This window comes from Lissotriton vulgaris, chromosome 3_1, assembly GCF_964263255.1.
Source record: "Lissotriton vulgaris chromosome 3_1, aLisVul1.2, whole genome shotgun sequence".
In the NCBI taxonomy this organism is placed as follows: domain Eukaryota; kingdom Metazoa; phylum Chordata; class Amphibia; order Caudata; family Salamandridae; genus Lissotriton; species Lissotriton vulgaris.
The window spans coordinates 614,797,521-614,822,356 of record NC_141689.1 but is presented as its reverse complement, the minus strand read 5'-3'; positions in this window follow the sequence as shown (position 1 = coordinate 614,822,356).

The following is a 24,836-nucleotide window of genomic DNA, read 5'->3' as shown; positions in this document are numbered from 1 at the left end:
TAGGCAGATATTGCACGTCTGGCCGGCAGAGCTGCATTAATGTGTGGCCATCTTGCTTCGGGCTCTCTTTCGCTTCCCCTGAGAGAGGACCTTTGACCTGGTATGATTCATGCCCTTTCCTTAACTCTTCAAGAACCTTGGTGATTGATGGCCCAAGAAAGAATACATTTGAGTATTCTGCACTCCTTAATTTAATGCCTGATATTGATATATTAACTCTTCTTAAATTTGCTGATAAAACTAAAACCATCCTCAAATCCTGTTTCTGTCTCTCTATGTCTCATCTTCAGTTACCGATTGTGCATTTCAATTGATTATTAATGAAAGACGGGAATCTAAATAGAGAGATCTCTGGACAGCAGATTCTAATGTTACTATTATGCATAGTTCTGGGTTGCTGGTTTCTATGATTTTAGTCTGACTAAATTTCGTCAGGAGATTTGGACTAGCTGTGATAATTCAGAATGTGCATAGCGTAGTGTTGAGGGTTATATATATGAATCTAAATACTAGTTTGTAGGTCAGCAGTTCAATTCCTGGTCCTCATTGGATGACTGGATTGGATCCCCTTTATCCGACACCTCTCAGCACGATTCAAGATCCATTGGAGGACCAAGTAAATTAAACTTAAGGTGTTGTGCTAGGAGATAAGGTGAGACAAAAGTAAATGGGCCCAGTCACGTTACAACAGTCCTGAGAGGGGGAGGTTAGGAACCTCTGCTGTTCTCACAGTAGAGCGGGTAGTACCAATGCCGATGAGGAAAGAGACAGGATTCCCAATTACCTCACCATCCATGAAGGGGCCACCTTGGTCTACCTCTAAGGTTGCTGTAAGTACACAATCCTCCTCCATTTTGAGGACCCGTCATTGCGACAGGTCTGAGCTGTAATTTTCATCTGCGTATATCATAGAGTACTGTTGAGAAGTACCCTGATTCACAAAAGGATTTGTGTACCCATTAGGAATCTGATTAACATTGAATCTCTGGACATTTGCAACCTGATCTTAGGGCACATTGGGATGATGAACTCTCTATCTCTGTACTTGCTGTGTCTGAACCATATTATTTCTTTGTGTTTGCACAAACCCACCATTCTGTACATGATTCCCGTTTGCCATGTTACCAGAATTAAATTAACATTTGCGCTTCCGATGCCCTAGCCTACTGTAGACGTGGCAGGGATTTGTCTTCTTCGAAGTTGGCACATCAACACCTTTACTTGGATCAATCCGAACACCTCGTCCTCTACCTTGCTCTTGAAATCCATTACCAACTTGACTCATCGGGACTCCCTGTTGGTACACTCCCTGCATGGGACCAGTATTCCAAAGAAACTCTTGATTTTGACCTCACTGTGCAGATTACATTTATGCTACCATTAACCTTTCCTTCAACTTCTTGTGTTTCATTTCCAATTTGTCCCTGAAATATTTGGCATATTTCAGTATTCCATCAATTGGCTTACTTTGCCAACAGATCAAATGCTGCTGAAACATGAAACTAACCTCTGGTTTCAATCCATCCACCAATCTATAAACAAAATGTTCCATATCCTTTGCTTCAATAGTCTCTGCCCCACTGAATTGTTTAAATGCCTGCAACAGTCTCTTATAGAAAGTATGTATTGACTTTTTGGACTCTCTGGTTGTTCTGTCAATTTTGACCCAATCAATCGCTTTAGGAAAGATTTTTGATTTAAAAAATGTAATCCCCTTATTATACATTTTCATTACCAATAGAGACGGAACATGTGATACAGGATGTCTTGTGGCTCCACTTCAGGCCAACACACAGCAACTTTGCATTCACAAGTCACATGGAACCACAATTACGAATAAGGTGTTAAAATCCTCCCATAAACGTTTGATAGTTTTACAAATCGATCAGCCTGTCTATACCATTCCACTGGGTTTTCTCTCAGTTGCCGGAAAGTCATTGGTGATGGACGCAAGATCAGTCCTGCACCAAGGTATATGGACGTACCCAAAAATCAAGTAGGGAAAGGATCACTTGTACTGCATAACCGGGGTTAGCAATTCTTAGTGTTCAATGTCCCAATAAAAAACCCTCATTCACGTGCAGAAGGTAGAAGTAGCGGTATATCTTGATTCTCCGCTCTACTGTTAATCATGTGATAACATCATCATGGGGTTAGTGTTAATGCTTCCTCCACCCGGAGGTGTACCCCTGGTTAGTGCAGTAGTGATCAGGGATACTGGGGTCATAGACTAAGGTGACTTAAAAAATACTCGTAAAGCAAGGTGTAGGTTTAATAGATCTGGATTCAAGATATTATTAAAAAATGGGTTGTAGTGCGTAGTGAGGTTTAGTTATGGATCTCCCGCTCTTAAAATATTGTTAAAAAATGGTCGACATGTTTCAGCCCTTATGTTGCCTCTGTGGGTCAGTTGGGCTTTCTTCAGGACCAGGGTGGTAAGGTGTAGTGAGACTGTGGGTGTCTCTATGTGTAACTTCCTCAGGAATATTTATTCTGGAAGAAGTGTGAGGAATTAGATAGATTAATCTGTTTCCGGTAAGGTCCAGCAGTACCTGTGTAAATAAAAGTAGGGGGTAGGGAGAAAGGAACACAGCCAGATAGAGAAGTATGAGTTTAGTCAGCTTCCTACCAGTGCTGTCTTTAGTACGTATATTCTTGTTAAGCAACAACATAAAAATGGCAATTCTTTATCGTTAGGCCACTTGTGGTCTCTTAGGCAAAAAATCTCTCTCAGTTCTTTCAACAGAGATGGTCAAAGTTTTAATTCAAGAAAGTTTCGTCATATATACCTCCTAACTCATAGTTATATACGTGACAAAATGTCTCTCTACATTCAGTGGTTCATGGTTGTATGATTTCTCAAGTACATTGGGGCTGCCACCCACCTATATCTTCATATCCCCAATCCGGAAAGTTTCCAACTCTTATGAATTTTCTGTACTTTTAGGCATTGGTATTTGTAAATGGGTGTGTGATGTTCAGTTTAAAACTATGTTTATAATACTATGTAAATAGTATCATAGTTATAGGTGTGTCCCATTTCATTAAGTGAGCCCCGCGACCTAGCTGTTATTATTGGCACGTTGTTACGAGGAGTTCAATGCGGCGTATTTTATGTCTGATCATAATTACTTCTAGGTACCCCATGTTCACTCGCTAAATGCCTTTGATTTGAAAAGATGACTCTCAATATGGTTATCTGTTAGATCTTACGTTTACGTTTAAACATAGCGTGACAGTGGTACCTTTCCAAAGTGAAGTTGAAGGCGGGGCGTATTTATGATGCAACGTCTTTTGTGTCTGACTATAGTTATTTCTAGGTACCCCATCTTTTTCTCTAGACGCACTTGATTGGAAAGATGATTTTAAATGCGGTTATCCATTTACATTCGCGCTTCTATTTAATCAAACAGCTAAACAGTGGAACGTTTCTAAGGTAAAGTTCAGGGCGGAACGTTAAGCGATTGAATGCTCGGGGCACCCTCGTTAGGACGAACAAAGATACAGACATACCTTTTGTGATTCACAAAGTTACTTCAACGGGTGGCCATCGAGTCTCTTGTCCTACTGAGTGAAGGACATGGCTATAATTACATACAGTGGGAAAGAGTATACATTACGGTTTATGTTGACTTGGCTCCATTCGGCTGCTTCTACCTTAGGCTCTTCTATAACACGACTTGTGCTGACTCCTCCGTTCTGGCCCCGGATGCAATGTTTGGTTACAGGGTCGATGTTAAGTATTGTGTGAAGTGCATGGTGAACGAGGAAAGACTATGCGTGTAATGATAGTCTGTAGTTAAAGAGGTATTTTGAGGTATTTATCGAGCTCAATTACGTTGTGCCTCAAATTCGGAAAAGTTGTGTCAAATAATGAGAATAGTCTTTGTTGCAGTAGTGAGGGTGAATATGTTATCTGTAATTTCAAAATAGAGGTGAAAAGAGTTCTGGAATATGTTTCACCTTTATATTCAATATCATCATTGGTTAACCATAAATGTGTACTGCTCGGATTTTTAGGTTAATAACTGTGTGAACAGCGAGTGCTATTGGTAGACAATATTTGTTGATCAAAATGTTTTGTTTCGTGGTCAGTGGTCCTCTCAGTGCCTCATGAAAGTACTTGTAATGCTTTTGGTGTGTGAGTGGCATAGTTTTTAGACTTGTTTTTTATTATTCTCGCAGCATTTACTATGAGCATTCAATAATTAAGACTTAGCCACAGAATGTGGTCATTTAGTCCTTGGTTGTCAGTTTTCAGTCTGTGCACCCATCTTTGTTCCTTCTCATAAAGGATTCTTTCTGAGCTGTGGGTTTTAGTTGTGAGGCTCTCTAGAACTATCAATTGTAAATCTTCCACCATGTGTTTTGCCTCGATGTAATGGTTACTCATCTTGGTGGTATTCCTTTTACACGTGAATGAGGGTTTTTTATTGGGACATTGAACACTAAGACTTGCTAACACAGGTTATGCAGGACAAGTGATCCATTCCCTACTTGATTTTTGGATATAGATTAAGGAAGCTGAATGGATCACAGCTTCTCCCTCCATTTTGATATTTATATGGGCATACCCTACACCATGTGCATATCCTCGTCTTCCTCCTTTGTTCCAGGTGGAGGCAATAGTAACCTGACTTTCTTTGTTTTTTTTTCTTTGACCATCTACCTTCCCATTTATCTAACTGACACTATTTTTAAACATGGGCAATTAATTCCTTGATCTGTAACTTCATTTATGGCGGCCTCATGTTTATGAGATCTCTGTCACTAAAGCTTAACCTGTAACTTCTTTGTAAGGCTTTGGATTTCTGCAAATCAATTCCATAACTGTGAGACAATTCAGATAATCTCTCATACGCCTGTCCTGCACATCTAGTACTATATTTACACAGAAGCAATCGTTGAACATCCTGGTAAGCATTCAATTGTGACATGTCAAGAGTTTTAATTATCACTTCTTCAAATTCTGCCTTCAACATTGCCACATACATAACCTTTTCTCTCTCCGGGACCTGAGTATTCCTCCACTAATTCCAGGATTTCCATTTCCAGTTGGAGTGTTTATGGCTCTAAGCCAATCATCAAATTCTCGTGCGCTAACACCTGGTTGTTCTCCTGGGGTATTAGGAAATATCTCTCCATTACAGGTACTACTACTTCCATTCGGCGGGGAATTCAAGAGAGACATGGCAGAAGTTAGCGATCCCATAGGTATTACTTTCTTAGGGATACTCTAACTCACATTTAGATGCTCATTCGTTCTAGGCAGGAAAAAAGGTGACAATCTCTGAGAGAATCTTCTGTTGGGTCAAACCCTGTCCGACTTAATGTAGGGTCTGCCCTTACAGCACCTTGCATATTCCCTTGTGTCAGAACCATAGGAGTCTGAGGAATGGGTCTTTTGTTGAGCCCACTGGATTGCATACTATAGCTTTCATTCTAGTAGGAACAGCCAAAGTATGTGTAGTGTTTCCTACTGATCCAGGTTTATACAAAGGAACTACATGACCTATAGTGACAGGATTGGTCAATGCATCTGGAGCATTTGGAGCATGTGAAGTTGAAGGGGCTGTCATTCCTGAATTCTCTCCCATCAGATTTGGATTCATATTTGTAATGCCTTAGGCACTTCAAAAGTCTTATTCATAGGTACATTACTTGCTCTACCAATATGTATTACATTGTATGTAGATGGATTTTAACAATAATTTAATTATAAAATCCTCATTCAAATTGCTGTCACTTTCCTCAGCTACATTCTCTGTATCTTCTGTCTCTTTCTTCTTTTTCACAATCTTGCATTTGCATTTGCCTTTCTTTTCTCCCTCAATCAGTCAGTTCTCCAGGATTTCTGCTCTGCATCTCATCTAGCATCCACACAAATATGAATGCCTGTCTTGACCCTTCCTTGAAATCTCTCTCTAAGATGGGCTGTAATTTCCCAAGCATTAAGGGCTTTGTATTGTGTAAGAAAGTGCCATCTTTCTTGCATTGGTATGCCCCCACTTTTTTCTGAACTGCTGATGTGCTTTGACTGAGTGTGCCCTGGACTCCTGCCAACCAGGTACCAAGGGCCTGTGGTCCTTCCCTGAAACTGTGTTGAAACTAAAACCCAATTGGCATCCCTGGCCACCTGTCAGCCCCTAGTAAATGGTACCCTAGGTACACAGGGCATGGTGACCAGAGAAGACCCCTAAAGGCTGCATCACTTATTGTGCCACCCTTAGGGGTGCTGTACCCTGGCACCCACACACTGCCTTTGCAGGCTGAGTGCCTGAGTAATGAACTAAACATGGAGTCAACATGACACACATCCCTGTGTGCCATGCCCACAAACCCACTGTGGTAAATATTTGATTTACCGTCCTAATTTCTATGCAGGTAAGTACTTAAACAAAAATAACTCAATCGGAAAGAAAGACGCCGAGTCCGTGGTGTTAGAGTTCTTAGGGGTTTTATTCCTTAAAAAGGAATGGTTCTGGTACCGGATATCGGGTTCCTGACACCACTGGGGTGCAGGAAGGGATAGAGCATACTTTATTGACATTACATTACTTTTATACTTAATATACACAGTAGAAGTCAATGCAGAAGGCGTAACAGCTGAGAGAAACAAGATAAGGATACACACGTGTTAGCAATACGTAATCAGAAGGCGTGAACTAAGGCGTGCACAGAGGTGTGTTCTTGAAACGTCACATGTAAGTGTCAGAAGTGGGTGGCTCTATGACAGAATGGTGCAGAGTCAGCAGAAATTGGTAGCTAGGATGCGCGCGCAGCTGCATGACGTGTGATTGACGTAAAGTTGGAGGGTGCAGGGGACTTGACATTTACACTAGAGGAAAGAGACAGAAGTCTGACATGTCAGATCAACTCGTTCCTATATCATATCTGATATCTGATGTTTGGGAACCATATTATCTAGAAGGAAAAGGTCTCTCGGACAGAGGCTATCCTATACTGACTATGAGTGCGTGCACATGTGCCTACGTGTCTGTGGGTAAAGCGAGGGGGTATGGGCCTACCATGGAAATGGGAGCTATGAATTACTTGCATGGAGACAGAGAGGCCGGGCCCTTTGCTCTGCAGCCGGGGGTTTGTTTATCTATTCTGCTGGACTGGAATGTGTTTTCGGGAAGCTAAGCTTGGCTATACTGATAGCATGAAGGTAAAATACTGTCTTTGGCAGGCAGACAGGCCGAGCCAGGCTCCGCTCGCCTCGCAGGGAGTAGGACATAGTTCACGGGTGGGGGCATCCCACCTTGCAGTTTCAGGAGGCAGAGATGTTTTTGGAAAGAGGATTGCTGACAGAAAACAGGGCCTACTTCGCCTGGGCTGGAAAACGTGTAAAGTACACCACAAAAAGACGTTGGCAAGGCATACTTAGAAACGGAATATTCGACCCATTCAGGGTGGATCTGAAAGAGGACATGTTAACGTTGGACGCAAATGTGTTTGCGTCTTCATAGCTGGCACAGGAGGGAAGTTACATGCACTTTAAGCTCGTACATGGAGACGGTGGGGTACACGTTAGGGAACATTTCTTGACCATAAAATTTATATTTCCTCATTCCCTCCTTGTTCCCTACGGACCCTTCATGATATATCAATCGTCATTAATCTATTTATTTGAGTAGTTAGCATCATCTGCTCATCCTTTTTCACATGGGATTTAGAACGTTGACTTGAATGGGGAGTGCAGGATGTGGCGCACAAGCCGCAAATCGCCGGCCCACATTGTAAACATAGACAGCAACTGAATACTATAAGTAGAATAGTTCCAAGAAGTGACAGTATTTTCCAACCCCAAGCTGATATGGTAGTCCAGAGCCAACCGGACCAAGTCCAAGTGCCTGGATTCTGATGTATCTGACTAGCTATCTTATGGAGACGGGTAATAGCCTTATATACGGACGGAGCATTATCTGGGATGAAAACGCAACAAGCTGACCCGAGGACCTTACAGGCTCCTCCGCGATCGGCTAGTATGACGTCAATAACAAGACGATTTTGAAGAACGACAAGTCTCATAGCAGACTGTTCCTCAGTCAAGTTACCTAGGGCGGAAGTGGTCTCTTTCACTACTGCTTCGAGAGTTCTGGTCAAGTGACGTATAGACTTACTATTAAAGATAGCCCCTAAGTAGGGAAAGAAACCTTTGTTGAAATCTGTGAATTTTTCCCATGCCGTTTCCGTATAGTCGACAATTGGGAGATCTCTTTTGGGTCTGTGAACTAGACGGGAATTTCTATGATAATCTGGTGGAGCTAGGAAAACAGGTGGCAGTAAGAATCCAATGTAACAGGTCCCATCCCAATCTAGAGGCAAACGTATGTATGCTGTCTGACCACAAATGAAATAGGAATGACGTGTAGCTTTGAATGTGGACTTGCCCTTATCACTAAATTCGATCACGGTAGTACATTTACTATGACCCAGGTGTATTGAACCCTTCTTTCTAATACATAATTCACCTTTGACTGGTAGTACTGACATAGTGGGCAAGTCTGGTTCGGTTTCGGATTCAACATTCAGAATCATGAGGTTGAGTGTCAAATTTCCTAATCCATATACTTCATTTTCTAGATCAGTTCCTGTTCTTTTGGGGACTCCCTCTTTGTCAGGATAACATACTCTATGCAGAACTGTGTTCAGGTTTCCCCATACCCAGTTACCCTGATAAACTACGGAATTCGAATCTAAGGCATTAATCAAACTAAACCAGGCTCCACATGAACCATTGTGTGTGAACGGGTACGGGAAGAGGGGCAGAACTCCTTTGTATTTCTGGTAGGGAGGGAGTCGGCCACATATCCAACAATTTGTAGCGTTGCTGGTCTGATGCGAGTGGTGTAACATACTAATGAATGTATTGTTGCGCAGCGCAAGCCGGTAGGACAATTCATGAAGAGGTAACTCGCTAAAAGAATGCTCGGCAGTGTCATTAGAAGAAGAATGTGCATGTGTAGCAATAGGAAAGTATATATGCAGAAGTATACTGGTGACAATAATCGTAAGACTTAAGGAAAACATAATCCATAAGGTGACAATACAGTAACTTTTTAGAGATTTGCAGTAGCGTTGCTTCTTGATCTGTTTCTCTCTATCTCTCTCTCTATTGGGGTCTAGGGGATACATGTCAGAGACTATTTAACCGATTCACCTAGGGGAGGACTTAAACAATTAAACTGTCTGACCTGCTAGACCGTAATTTCAACTTGTATTCTTCTTGCGGAGTTTTCTCTACCATGGGAGGTTTAAAGTCACTAGAGTCTGGGCAGTCCTTTGAGGGGGTGGAAGAGTCAGTTTCTGGCAGCAGCAGTTCATTACATTTTTTGACGTGGCTTGTATGTATCCACCCTTTTCTGCCCTCCACCTTGATCGCGGTCCTCGTGGTTAGAAGGACGAGCTTCGGCTCCTGCCAACGGGGCTCCAGCGGACTCCTCCTGTTGAAGTTGCGGATCAGCACAGTGTCACCTGGGCGGACATCGTGTGGCTTTACATCAGTGTTGTCGGGAAAGGCTGCGGCAACCTGTGAACGACATGATTGGAGTGCAGACATCAAGGAGGCAAGGTAATCTGTCAGCATATTACAATCAACATTGGTTATTTTCTTAGGCATGGGCGTCCCCCACATATTTGGTGGCCTGCCGAAGACCACCTCATACGGGGATAGCCCTGATCTCGAATGAGGAACCATCCTCATATAGAACAATGCAAGTGGCAGGGCGACTATCCAGTCGACCCCTTTCTCTTTACAAACTTTGGCAAGACGGGTTTTCAGTGTCTGATTGTGTCTCTCTACAAGGCCAGCTGCTTCGGGATGTCGGACGCAGTGGAATTTCCACTGATATCCTAGCAGGAGTGAGACCTGCTTCATGAGCTCGGACGAGAATGGCTGTCCGTTATCTGAGTATACGATACGAGGCAAGCCGTACCGTGGGAAGAATTCTCGAACCAACTGCTTGGCAGTGGTCGGAGCTGTGTAGTCTGGGACTGGATATGCTTCTGTCCAACGGGAAAGTGCACAAACAATTACGAGGACGTACTTGAATCCTCGACAACGTTCCATCTGGATATAATCCATCTGGAGGACTTCAAAAGGGTGATCGGGAGGATGAAATCCACCTTGCTCTACAGGGACGCTTTTACCTGGATTGAACTGACAACAGATCATGCAAGTACGCACTTTCTGTTTTGCTGCTGCTCGTAAATGTTTGTTGTACCAGAGATTCTGTAAACTGTCTAACATGGCTTTTTCTCCCAGATGTGCTGGACTATGTGCTGTATTTATTATGACTTGAACCATAGAGTCGGGGAGAAACCATGTAGATTTTCCCTTCGTCATCCATCCCTGATCTGTCTGGACCCCTCCTAGTTCGGACCATTTCTTGATTTCGTCTGGAGTAGCATGTGTCTGAATATCGATTACATCTAGTGTGGGATCCTTAACAGTCATACAATGTGTCGGTACTATTGCCTTTGTCACATCAGTTGCCTGGGTGTGAGTCAATGCGGTATGTTTTGCTGTTTGGTCTGCCAGGTCGTTACCCTGGGAAATAGAGTCTGTAACTTTAGTATGTGCTTTACACTTCATGATGGATATGCCTGAAGGCAGATGTATTGCTTCTAACAGTGCTTGAATGAGGGGACCGTGTTGAATCTTGGCTCCGTGAGAAGTCAAGAAACCTCGTTCTTGCCATAACATTCCGAAGTCGTGTACGACTCCGAAAGCATAACGGGAATCAGTGTATATGTTAACATTTCTGTTCTTGGCTAGTATACAGGCTCGGGTCAGAGCGATGAGCTCTGCTGCTTGAGCGGACAGTGTGTTAATACGATGTGTTTCTTTGACTTCGGTTTCAGTGGTTACTGCATACGCGGCCACTAACTCTCCTGTACTTGTTCTCATACATGAACCGTCCACATAAAGTGTCAGGTCTGGATTTGTCAGTGCAACATCTGTTAAGTCTCGTCGGGGCTTTGTTACTGCATTAATTATCTCTATACAATCATGCAGGGCTGGATCTGTTATAATTGAAGGTAACAATGTTGCGGGATTTAGGATGCTACAGCGTCTGATTTCTATGTGTGGCTGGAATAGCGTCAATTCATAACCTGTCAGTCGTGCTATAGTCAAGTGTTGAGTCTGGGTTCGGTTTAGAAGGACTTCTACAGAATGTGGAACTTGTACTGTCAATGGATGTCCTAATACAATTGAATCGCTTTGTCTGATTGCCAGGGCTGTCGCTGCAACTGACTTTAAGTACGCAGGGAGTGCCTGGGCTACTGAATCCAATGTACTCGAAAAATAAGCGCAAGGCTTATGTGAACCTGCTTGATCTTGTGTGAGGACAGACAACGCTGTATCTTCACGTTCTGTGACAAAAAGTGTAAAAGGTTTACTGTAACATGGTGTCGCTAAAACTGGTGCTTGACATAAAGCTTTCTTTAATTCCTCAAAAGCCTGTGTATGTTCCTGAGTCCAAGGAAGGGCAGTTGAAGTCGCTGCCTCCTGTGTTGTCAACTGAATGAGTGGTTTAGCTAGAAATGCATACTGGGAAATCCATTGTCTGCAGTACGAGGTGAGGCCTATAAAGGCCCGCACTTCCTTTTGTGTCTGGGGTTGTGGCATATTTACAATTAACTGGATGCGGTCAGGAGTGAGCTGTCTCCCCACTTTGGACAGCAAGTGACCCAAGTACACAACTTGCTGAACACAGAATTGTAGCTTTGAAGGAGACACCTTGTGTCCCTTGTCGGCCAGAAAATGTAAAACTGTCAGTGATGCTTGTTCACATTCGGGTTCACTTCGTGCGGTGATCAGTAGATCATCGACGTACTGCAATAAGGCAGTGTTAACTGGCATTTGGATACAATCAAGTTGTCTTTTTAATGCTTGGCTGTAGATGCTGGGGCTTTCTGTGAATCCTTGAGGTGCGCGTGAAAATTTGAAACTTCGTCCATTTAAACTGAATCCGAAGAGATATTGGCTCTCTGGATCAATGGGCACACTGAAGAAGGCGTTCTTGAGGTCAATTACAGTAAAGAACGTCGCTTCTGAATCAATAGCAGTCAATAAGGATGAGATGTCGGGAACCACAGGGTACTGTGGAACAATGCATTTGTTCAGTTCTCGTAAATCAATCACCAGCCGATATACTGGCGGTGCATTGGGATCAGTACGTTTAAGAATCGGAATAATAGGGGAATTACAGATATTGGAGTCGGTTTCTACGACCACTCCTTGGGCAATGAGCTCTTCAATGATTTTCAGTAAAGCCACGACAGCATCGGGTGGTAACTTGTATTGTCTGATTCGGGGTAAAACAACTCCTGGTTTGAGTGTAACACGGTATGGTGTAATGTGCATGCAACCTACATCGGTTGGGCCTTGTGCCCACAGGTGTTTCGGTACATTTTTCAATCTGACATCAAACTCTCGTAATACATAGTGACCCTTGAAGTCACGCAGGAAAAGTCTAACTCCTTCCGGAGAACAACATATCACAGCTCCTAGAGCCTTCAGCGTCTTTATTCCTAACAAGTTTTCTGGACATGACTTCGTGAGTAACAAGTCTGTAACACGTGATAGTGGACCTACTGCTAGGGGGACGGGTTCTGACACTTCATTTACAATAGGCTGTCCTGAAAAACCAAGGGAAACATTCTGTGAGCCTGAGAGGGGTGCCCCTGGGACTTCATTATGGCTGATTGTTGTGCGGCTTGCCCCTGTGTCAATTAAAAACTTTCTGTCTTTTCCCAATACTCGACTATGTACATAAGGACCCTCTTGATCTACAGGAATCTCAATAAGAGGCAAGCCAACCTCCCTCTCTAGGCTGTTTCATGTGTATCGCTGATAATCGGGATAATCAGATTGGGCATACTGGTACATTTGCTGTGAAACTTGCTGAGTCGCGGCAATGGGTTGTGGCTGTGATACCGCTACGGTCTGGGCGGAGTGTGATGAAGCATGCATAGGCTGTATATTCTGTGAAGTCTGTGGCTGGACCTGGTCTTGTCTAGGCTGACGCGGTCTTTCTTTAGTTTTACCTGTCGCTATATTGTGTTTCAGGACTGGGCATTCATTTACGTAGTGGCCTGGCTGCTTGCAATAGTTGCATGTCCCTTTAACAGGAGCTGCTGAATTATTTGTCTGCGTCCCACCCTTTTTCTGGCCGTCAGCTGGGACTGACTGGGCAACTAGTATTTTCATTTTCGTGTCTTTCATACGTCTCTGTTCATGTTCTTGTTCTTCCCTAATTCTGTTCTGATGATATTATAACATTTGCAACATCTGAGATGGCGTATTTGCCTGCCATGTACTCTCGACTTTATATACACGATTCTTAACCTGGGTTAGGGAATTCTCTACTAATTTACTTACAAACAGGTGTGGGTATGACTCGCTGCTTGGTTTCAGGCCACTATTAATAATGAAACTTTTCTCGAATCTTGAATAGAAGTCACTAGTATCTTCATCGTGTTTCTGTTTACAGGCTGAGATCGCGTCCCAGTCTTCCTTTTTAGTTGTCAATAATCTTGGCAAAACCTGTACTATTAATCCTGGTAATGCTTTAGCTTTTTCCCCAAGGCCTAGCCCTGGAGTACGGATTTTTTCCTCGTCTTCTATTTCAGTCCATATAATCTTTTTATCTCCCACCTCCCATTCTTTTTCTTTGAGTTTCTCATAGATGCCAGTAGGTAACAGTACTTTTAACAATTTCATAATATCCGTATATGTGTAATCTCCCATGAGTAACATATCCTTAAGTTCTCGGTGAAAACCTGCAGGGTCTTTATCGTGACAGGGTACTAGTTTCTTCATCTCTAACAATTCTAACTTTGTCAAAGGTGTGTACACATACACACGTTTCAGGGTATTATCGGCACCCATAACTGGGTGTACTTCTCGTAAAGGATTCTGTCTGTCAAAATGCTCCAAATGAAACATTTTTCTTTCTGGGGGCGGAGCTGAAACATGTTGAGGGCCTAAGAAAGCGTTATATCTGTGCCGTTGCTCTAGAATTATTTGAATCAACTTGGTACTTAAGCCTCTCCATCTATTCATAAGTAGTGCTTCTAATGTATCAGGTAAGGGACCTGGGTCCGAGTGTTGATTTCTGTATAACGTGAGAAGATGCTGAATCATGTATATACCAGCTAATTTCGGTTCGTCTGGGGAAAGGTTCAGAAATGTCTGTGCTACTGTATCATCATTGTATATGCTAGGATTGTCAGCCCATAGTACTGCTGACCGGGCTAGTTCTTGTTCATCCATAGAATTGAGTACATGGTACCCCATTTGTTCTTGAAGCATTTTATCGGTATCTTGAAACAGATATTCAGAAGAATTCGGTTTTGATATGCCGGAAAGAAAAACTCTCTTGCTTTCTGGGCGAATACCTTTCCTAAGGTAATTTCCCTTACCCACGTACGCTATCATTTCTTTAGGTTGTTGTTCGGATTCCTCTGGGTCGTCCTCCTCGGAGGAATCAAGCCGGTTGTTATCTGCTTCCCTTTCTTGTTTCTTTCTTTCGTGTATCTCTATTACTTCTTTCCTGATCTTTTTGTACATACTTGCTATACAATTCTGTTTATCGTGTTTTCCCTCGGCTATGTTCTGGCCCCATTTGTTTAGTGCATCCATCTCGTCCTGGTCTACCCCAGGCCTGTCTCGTTCTCTTATTAGACAGTTTATGAAGAAGCGTAATATACAACCTTGAGTGTCAGCTTTCTGGTGAGCCAGGGCCTCTTTAATACTGTCAGGATCTTCCCCAGTCTGGATAAAATGGTATATTCTATCTAGGTGTTCAGTCATTCCTGGGAACAATACTAAGTAATCTGTAACTTTTCGTAAGCGTAGAGATGCTAATAACATCCTATCGTCTTTACCGGGTACTGGATCGTATCTGCAAACCGGAAGGGGTTCTTTAAGCATGTCGAAATTTGAGGTTCGGGGTGTACGGTTCTTTAATATGTCCCTTATGTTTAACCTATGCTGTTGTGGCGGGGTCTGGTAACCTCCTGTCGCACCTCCAGAGGCGGAGGCTTGAGCATGACTTGTCTGTGGGGTCTGTGTAAGTAACTGAACTGGTGTTTTTCCAGGGTCAGGCCCAAACGGATTCAGGGTATTTATCTTAGGTGTAGGAAGTGGTGGAGGAACCGGTGGAACAGGATTTCGGGCGGGTGAACTTTGTTGTGGTAAGGGCGGGACATTGTCTTGGAGTGGGTTGCCACCTCCGTCACCGTCAGCAGGCGGTACCTGGGCAGGTGGATTGGTGTAAGCGGGAGCTACATCATCTAGATAGGAAGCAAGGAATATGTCCTTTGTAGTCCTGTGATTTTACTTTAGTTGGAACCAATGGTGGCGGCAGATCTTTCGGTATTTCTGAAGTGGCTTCAGTCGAACCCTCGGTTATTAAGTACATGCCATTTACAAGATTGTTTCGCATGCGGTCTACTTGTTCTGCTTTTACTCGGATCCCTTCATTAACTAATTCGTTTTCTCGGACTTTATCCGACTCTTCTCTATGTCTGTCTTCTTTTCGGAGGGCTTTTTCGGCACGTTTATGTGATTCTTTACGCCTAAATTCTATGGCGTCTTTCTGAGATTGTCTGGCTTTCTTTTTCCATAGCGCTTCTTCTACTTTCAGGATGCACTCGGCATCCCAAGTTCCTGTAACGGGCCATCTGTGTCTTTCTTCTAGGTGCTTAGTATAATCGGCCCATAAATCTAGGTACAGTATGGCATCTAAGCCATGCTTATGGTACATAAAATTTCCAGGAGTGTCCCTAGGGGGGATAGGAATTTCTTCCTCTAGCATCCCTTTCCTAGTTCCTATCTGTCTTAACTTATTGAAAAACGGCATCTTGTTACTTAGTGCTGGATACTCGATATTTGTTACTTACTTCTGAACACAGCTAGTTACACAAAACACAGTAATGTACACAAAACAGTCCACTCATACCACGACATTTATCACACGAAACATTTTGAACACGTATGACTACCCTTGGTACTAGATGTACTGCTAAACAGCACAGATACACTGTCGAGAACAGTGCAAGAACTTTAATACTCGATGTACTGCTAAACAGTACAGATACACTGTCTAAAACAGTGCAGACCGTGTTTGTGTACCCAAACCCGTCTTTACCGGATACATAATAATGCACCCGTCTAGATGCGTCCCCAGCAACGGTACTCACCGGGAAGCACGGAACAGAATGCCTCGGAAAACTCGACTGGACTGGACCGGACTGGACTCGACTCAACTCGATACGTGAATACTTCGGAAATGGTGGGCCTCTTGACACCTCGGACCTTGCTTCTTTCGGCTAGGCTCTGGTCGGGATCCTCCGCACTCCTCACCGCCTCGTCTGGGTGCTGATCGCAGTCTCCGTCACCTCCGTAGGCCTGAGGGAGATACAGGAAATCCTGCGGGTACGCGTAGTGTCCGTCACGACTGTGGCAGGGGACCAAGGCTGCAACGCACCAACCGGCGCGTGGGGTGGGGGAGGGGTCCCTGTTCGGGCGCCAAAATAATGTGGTAAATATTTGATTTACCGTCCTAATTTCTATGCAGGTAAGTACTTAAACAAAAATAACTCAATCGGAAAGAAAGACGCAGAGTCCGTGGTGTTAGAGTTCTTAGGGGTTTTATTCCTTAAAAAGGAATGGTTCTGGTACCGGATATCGGGTTCCTGACACCACTGGGGTGCAGGAAGGGATAGAGCATACTTTATTGACATTACATTACTTTTATACTTAATCTTCACAGTAGAAGTCAATGCAGAAGGCGTAACAGCTGAGAGAAACAAGATAAGGATACACACGTGTTAGCAATACGTAATCAGAAGGCGTGAACTAAGGCGTGCACAGAGGTGTGTTCTTGAAACGTCACATGTAAGTGTCAGAAGTGGGTGGCTCTATGACAGAATGGTGCAGAGTCAGCAGAAATCGGTAGCTAGGATGCGCGCGCAGCTGCATGACGTGTGATTGACGTAAAGTTGGAGGGTGCAGGGGACTTGACATTTACACTAGAGGAAAGAGACAGAAGTCTGACATGTCAGATCAACTCGTTCCTATATCATATCTGATATCTGATGTTTGGGAACCATATTATCTAGAAGGAAAAGGTCTCTCGGACAGAGGCTATCCTATACTGACTATGAGTGCGTGCACATGTGCCTACGTGTCTGTGGGTAAAGCGAGGGGGTATGGGCCTACCATGGAAACGGGAGCTATGAATTACTTGCATGGAGACAGAGAGGCCGGGCCCTTTGCTCTGCAGCCGGGGGTTTGTTTATCTATTCTGCTGGACTGGAATGTGTTTTCGGGAAGCTAAGCTTGGCTATACTGATAGCATGAAGGTAAAATACTGTCTTTGGCAGGCAGACAGGCTGAGCCAGGCTCCGCTCGCCTCGCAGGGAGTAGGACATAGTTCACGGGTGGGGGCATCCCACCTTGCAGTTTCAGGAGGCAGAGATGTTTTTGGAAAGAGGCTTGCTGACAGAAAACAGGGCCTACTTCGCCTGGGCTGGAAAACGTGTAAAGTACACCACAAAAAGAAGTTGGCAAGGCATACTTAGAAACGGAATATTCAACCCATTCAGGGTGGATCTGAAAGAGGACATGTTAACGTTGAACGCAAATGTGTTTGCGTCTTCATAGCTGGCACAGGAGGGAAGTTACATGCACTTTAAGCTCGTACATGGAGACGGTGGGGTACACGTTAGGGAACATTTCTTGACCATAAAATGTATATTTCCTCACCACTGCCCTGGCATACATCAGTCATCCCTCTAGATGGGTGCCCTACGCCAGTGGTGTGGGCACAGGTGCATGAGACCTGTGCCCCTACAGCACCCAGGGAAATTCCTGGGCACTGGAAGTGCAGTGATGCCATTAAGAGTATATGGCGCTGAGAGGTCGACATTACGAACTCCACAACTCCATAATGGCTACACTGAAGACAAGTTTGGTAACAAACTTCTAAGCACATTGAATCCACACTGATGCCAGCGTGGGATTTAATGAAAAATGCACCACATAGGGCATCTTAGAGATGCCCCCTGAAACCGAACCACAATCCACGTCTGGACTGAGAGGCTGCCTAGGCTGGCAACCAGCAGACATGTTGCTGGACCCCTGGGTGGAGAGTCCCCCGCTCCCTTGGGCCTGCAACAATGCACATCCTGGGCGAGGTGCTAGGTCTCCTTCCCCAGGATGGGCAGGGGGAAGCTTCTCCAGACCATTTGCTGTACCCAGCAACTGGCCCCCACCAGTCCTGGTGGGGGCCCCACATCAGGAAGGGGGGGTGTCAGCCTGTGCCAACCCCACCCCTCAGGTGGGGGAGACGAGGTGAAGCACGACCCCGGGCTCCGGCCATTTTGAAGATGGGGAGCCCTGCACAATCACAGCTAGGCTCCTGCCCCCCTCTCACAGGAGAGGAGCAGGCTAGGGGGTGTACCCACCCCAGGACAGGGACCTATTGGTCACTGCCCCTGCCCTACCTGTAACGCCCCTAAATTCAGTATTTAGGGGCTTCCTGAACCTTCCTTCCTCAGATCCCAATAAGAAAAGAAGAAAGAAGATCAAGAGGAAGAAGACCCGCCGTGCAGCTGCTAACAACAGGACGACAACAACTGACTTGGACCCAGCCCTACCGGCCTGTCGATCCTGGAACCTGCCCCTGCCCAATCCCGGCGACTCCTGCGGACAGCAACCTTGGGACACCTGGAGGACCTGCCTGCCTTGACCCTCTTAACGAATGGGACTCCCATCAGCAGAGGTTCTGCTGCAACAACACCCCTGGTGCCAGCCAGGAAGCTCTGGACCAGCCCACTCTGCACCCGCCAAGCCCGGTCCGTGCCCAAGTGATCCAAGACCACAAGGACATCCCCCTGGTGACTGGGACCCAAAGTCCAGTGCCCAAAGACCCTCCTCGATGACCCAGATGACGCCTGCAATCTCAGAACCAGGGCCCCTCCAACCGCGACCAGCTGAGGGAAAGCTTTCCCGACTCCAAAAGACACCTATGCACCCAGCGCCCTGCAGCTCCCTGTGCCTTCCTTTGGGGTACCTACCTGTGCTCCAAGATCTCAACTTACCTCTTGAAGTGGTGGTCGTCCCTGAAGAGTCTCCGTCCCCGAGCCTGCAGCCTTTGTTAATTTTTTACCTTCCCCTTTGAATAACATTGAGTGCCCGATGGCTCAAAAGCACCCTGCACCCAGCCGCCCGGGTACCGCTGGTCGTGCAACCTTTGCCCTATCCTACTTACCCATTTGCCCTGAACAAGTGACCAGGAGCTCAGCTCCCACAGCCGCGTGGCCTGCTAGCCAGAAGCCAAAAACAGGAGGCCCCCTGCCCCTCATTGGATAATATTGGGCCTAACTACCTCTGCACCCGGCCGCGCCTGTGCCGCTGAGGATAAACCAGCTGTACCTACCTGACCCTGGGCGACCCCTGAGTCTATGCCCAGAACCCTAACTTCACCAGTTGAGTACTCACCTGGAAACCGGTAAATCACTTACCTGCCATTGGATAACATTGACTGGTTTGACTCGAAAACTCTTTTAAGTGTGAAGATTTGGAAACTTAAAATATTCATATAAAATCAACCGAATTCCAAATTCCAAAGTACTCACCTGGGATCAGGAGAAAAGCCAACACTGTACCTTGCAGCCCAGTAATGAATCGCAAAAGTAATCCTTACCAGGTTTACTAGTAACCTGTATCTTCTGCATAGGAATCCATTGTCCGCTTTTCTATGAAATTTCTTCTGTCTACTTTTGAAAACTTGAAATATTCGTTAAAATCATACGAAATACTGAAACGTAATTACTTACCTATTTTGAATTGAGACCCCAGTGCTGGACCTAGGAGCCCAGTACTGGATTACAAAAGTAACAAGATCGTTCTTTACTTGCAACCTGAATGTTCTCCCATTGGATAACATTGCCAGATTTTCATTGAAAAGTTTCTAAGCGTGAACTTTTGAAATAGCTTTATACTCCTGAAAAATCACTGCAATAACTAAAACGTATTTACTAAATTGTTTCTAGCTTAGACCTCAGGACTGAATCTAGGATCCAGTCCTGGAACTACCAAAGTAATCTACAAAGTAATCCACTGTACTTATATGAGGAAAACCCATTGAGCTCAATGCTAAATTGTGTTTAGAATTGTGTTGCCTACTGCAACCCCTGTACCTATTGTGTTTACAAAGTTTATTGCCTTTCTGCAAAATACTCATCTGAGACTTCTCATATTGAGAACAGGATATTTTGATACCTGTTGGTTCTAGAAATAAAAATCACTGCAATAACTAAAACGTTTTTACTACATTGTTTTCAGCTTAGACCCTAGGACTGAATCTAGGATCCAGTCCTGGAACTACCAAAGGAATCTACACATTAATCCACTGTACTTATATGAGGAAAACCCATTGAGCTCAATGCTAAATTGTGTTTAGAATTGTGTTGCCTACTGCAACCCCTGTACCTATTGTGTTTACAAAGTTTATTGCCTTTTTGCAAAGTACTCATCTGAGACTTCTCATATTGAGAACAGTATATTTCGATACCTGTTGGTTCTAGAAATAAAACAACTATATCTTTGATATAAAAACAATTGGCCTGGAGTTCAGTTTTTTAGTGTGTGAAACCTTTCGCTGACTGAGTGTGTATAACAAATGCTTTACACTTTCCTCTGGTACTGCCTTACTGCTTGACCAAGCTACATCTTCAGAGAGTAAGGTCACACCTGCCTTTAACCTCTGTTATACTTCTGGGGTTGGTGGACTCTATACACACTGTACCTTATCTTGGTCCAGTATATATAGAGACACTTTCTCACGTTGGTGGATCAGAGGTGGGATACAAACTTGCATTTGTTGGACTACTAGGTTACCATCTGATCACACAACAGAACTCATAAATTGCCTTTAGAATTCCAAAATTGTTTTTCCCAAAATACTAAAAGTCTGGTAGGGCCTTGCTTAAGTCCCATTAGAATTCCAGAAAAATAAAAGTCACTATAGTTAGGGTAGAGGTTAGAACTGTCAGGTTAGAATGTCTCAACAGAATCCTGCTATTAGTGGAGATAACATGGACTTGCTTGAGGAGCTCGACCTCACACCTTACTTGCACTTGAATTTCAAGGAATTGAGGTCCCTATGTAAACTTAAAAATATAGTCATGAGCCTGCATCCAACCAAACGAAGGCTCCAGGAGCTCCTGGCTGAGTATGCAAAAGGCCACCCCTCTGAACAGGGTGACACCAGGTCAGAGGAAGAAGAGGAGGAGGAGGTTGACACCCCCCCATCCCCCATCTGGGAGGTAAGGATCTCTGTACCCTCATCTCCAAGAGTCAGCTTCTGTGAGCCTAGGAACCACACAGGTGGATTAGGCCCCAGAGAACACATTGGGTAGAGCCCCAATGAAGAGGACAACTTTTTTTGCAAAGTTGGCCAAGAGATTAGACCTAGAGTCCAGACTCCTGGCTCTAGAAAAAGAAAGGAAATAGATGGGCTTAGCCCCCATCTCTGGTGGCAGCAATACCAATAATAAGGATAAAGAGCAATCTTATGATCCTAAAATCCCCAAAGGGATTGTCCCTAAATTTGAGGAAGGTGATGATATCACCAAGTGGTTCACAATCTTTGAGAGGGCTTGTGATATCAGAAGACTAAATAAACGCTTTACTGTGGTTGCTCTGAGAGGACGCTGGGCTGCGAGGCTTTGTTTGTTCTTTGCCTACTTCTCGCGGAACCCGCTGCGCGGGCCCCGCTTCGCTGGGTTGCCAGCTCACCCACCTGGACTCCTGTGTGATTGCTCCTGGGGCTTGTCGAGGGTAAGGCAGGGCTGCGAGCGGAGTGCTAGCGCCGGCCAGGGACTACCTGTCCCAGAAGCGCCGCCGGCCGGATCAACTGCACCTGGGCTGCTCTCCCCGCCTGCCCCTCCCCATCTGTTTAAAAAACGGAGCGCTTTAATCAACGTTGGGACGCTTTGCTGTGGTTGCTCTGAGCGGACGCTGGGCTGCGAGGCTTTGTTTGTTCTTTGCCTACTTCTCGCGGAACCCGCTGCGCGGGTCCCGCTTTGCTGGGTTGCCAGCTCACCCACCTGGACTCCTGTGTGATTGCTCCTGGGGCTTGTCGAGGGTAAGGCAGGGCTGCGAGCGGAGTGCTAGCGCTGGCCAGGGACTACCTGTCCCAGAAGCGCCGCCGGCCGGATCAACTGCACCTGGGCTGCTCTCCCCGCCTGCCCCTCCCCATCTGTTTTAAAAACGGAGCGCTTTAATCAACGTTGGGACGCTTTGCTGTGGTTGCTCTGAGAGGACGCTGGGCTGCGAGGCTTTGTTTGTTCTTTGCCTACTTCTCGCGGAACCCGCTGCGCGGGTCCCGCTTCGCTGGGTTGCCAGCTCACCCACCTGGACTCCTGTGTGATTGCTCCTGGGGCTTGTCGAGGGTAAGGCAGGGCTGCGAGCGGAGTGCTAGCGCCGGCCAGGGACTACCTGTCCCAAAAGCGCCGCCGGCCGGATCAACTGCACCTGGGCTGCTCTCCCCGCCTGCCCCTCCCCTTTACCCATAGTCCTACAAATTGCTGTAAGTAGCCCCGCTGCGCGGGAGCGAGCGGGAGCGACCGGGAGAAGCCCGGGACAAGGGCGGGACAGTCTGCGACAGTCCGCGACTGGCAGAGACTGGGCTGGGCCAGGAACGCTGCCAAAAATACTTGTGAGTTACCACCACTACTAGCGGAAAGTCTGTGACAATCATCATTTACTGAAGGTCATAAGGGGAGGTTTCATACACTTTTGATAGCAGCGGCTCCTGAAACATAGGCTTGCTGCATATTGTGGGTCGTCACTGTCTGTGTCTATAGTTGTTGCTGGTATGTCCAAACAAAAACAAGGCATAGCCCCTGCAAACACAATGGATAATTATCTATTTCAAGTGGTCACCAAGATAAACAACGATAGAAGGTCCTCCCTGGGACTGAGTCCAACTTCTAGCACCAATACAATCGACCTACCCCTAGCTAACTTAATTGAAATAGAAAACACCAGTGACACAATAGTAGTCTCACAGAATAGTACTGAGTGCCCCGCTGATAATGTGTCCCCATCTTCCTCATTGAGTAAAACAGATGAGGTTGTTCAAGCTGGCGTAGATCCGGACCTAGAAATAGTGGAGGATAATACCTTAATCCCTGCACCTGTCCCTGCGCCCAGGGTGACTAAAGGGCCCACTAAGGGTCAACCCAGGCACAGTGGACTACGCTCTAGCAAGAATAGACCCGCAACTCCACCACGGAAAAATAGCATAGAGGACACAGAAGATGTGGACGAAGGCACTATGTTATGGGATGAAGCCAATATTAAGAAACTATTGGGAATGTTTGATCAAAAAATGAGGGGAATAATTAAGCCACTCTTATCCAAGATTGACCATCTTACTGATAAGGTTAACAAGCTTGAGGGCCTCTTGTTGAATACAAATGAATGCACGGGGGAACTGCCAAACAAGGTAGTAGACAAAATAGAGCAAATAAATTGTAGGGAAGATGGAACTAGAGGAAAAAAGGATACTCTGGTCCTGACACAACCACTCATCCCTACCCCAAATCTAGTTATAACTGACAACCACCCTGCAGATCCATTGATTAGCACTGAGGCCAATGAAGATCCTCTTGTGGAAACAGGACCAATGGAACTAATTGTTGAAGCATCCCCACTGATCCTGGTCCTAGCTAATGTACCAACCTTGAAGCACGGCCAGATAGAGTCCCCCCAATCACTTTTAAGTAAAGCTCTATATTGGCTGACTAATAACATGCATATCTCCGACTGGGGCAAACAAAAACTGTCAGAGGAATTACTAACCGCCAGAAGGGTAAAATGGATAGGTAATAGCCCAAAGAGATTTGCAGGCGACTGTGTTGTACTTAATTTTAGAGGACCGGAAGTGTTGCCTGAAATCTTACCCAATCTTCTGCCCCCTCAACGTAGAACAGCGGAAATCATCCCTCTTACACTTGACTTCTTCTATAGTAGGAGAGGTTTTATTGCTAGACCCAGTGTCCTGAGGACCAAATGGACCACAGTGACACATAGAGGGGGTGGGGGCGGGGGTGGGGTTGGAGGCGCCTGAAGATGTGACTGGGGCATAAATCTAGAAAACAGATTCACCACCCTTTCAAACTTAAACGAGTGCGATTGACTCACACATCAGCATATTATGATAGGACATTCCAACCCAGTGAAAACAGATAACGGTAACATTAAAAAGGAGGGTCCTTTAGCTCTGGTCAAGTCAGGCAACTGTAAGCTAACATTTAATAGCAGGAAAAGTGTGGGGAGATTAGTTAATCTGGAAGGGCATAGTAATTCAGTCCAAGGTAACAGCAGTGACCCAATACTTGAATTCCATCTAGATGAAGCACGGGTTGGCCCTTTAAAATCGCCATCCATAAATATTTCACCACATAATACAACCGTAAGGGATCGCCTAAGATCTGTCCAAACAGGGCCCTCAGGAGATAATCCATCACTGTCCTTCATTTCCTGGAATCTCGCGGGGATAGTGAGTAAAGTAACATCACCTGGATGGTGTGCCTTCATTGACCTGCATGATATTATATTATTCCAAGAAACTTGGTCACTATGCCCTGTCCATCGGGTGGGGTACCTTAATTTCTTTATCCCTGCAGTGGCAAATGGTAAAGGTAGACCTTAGGGAGGCATGCTGATTTGGATCCGCCAAACATTGAACTGCATGATTAAACAAAAAACGCTTCCAACCGGGGATATTCTATCAGTCATTATT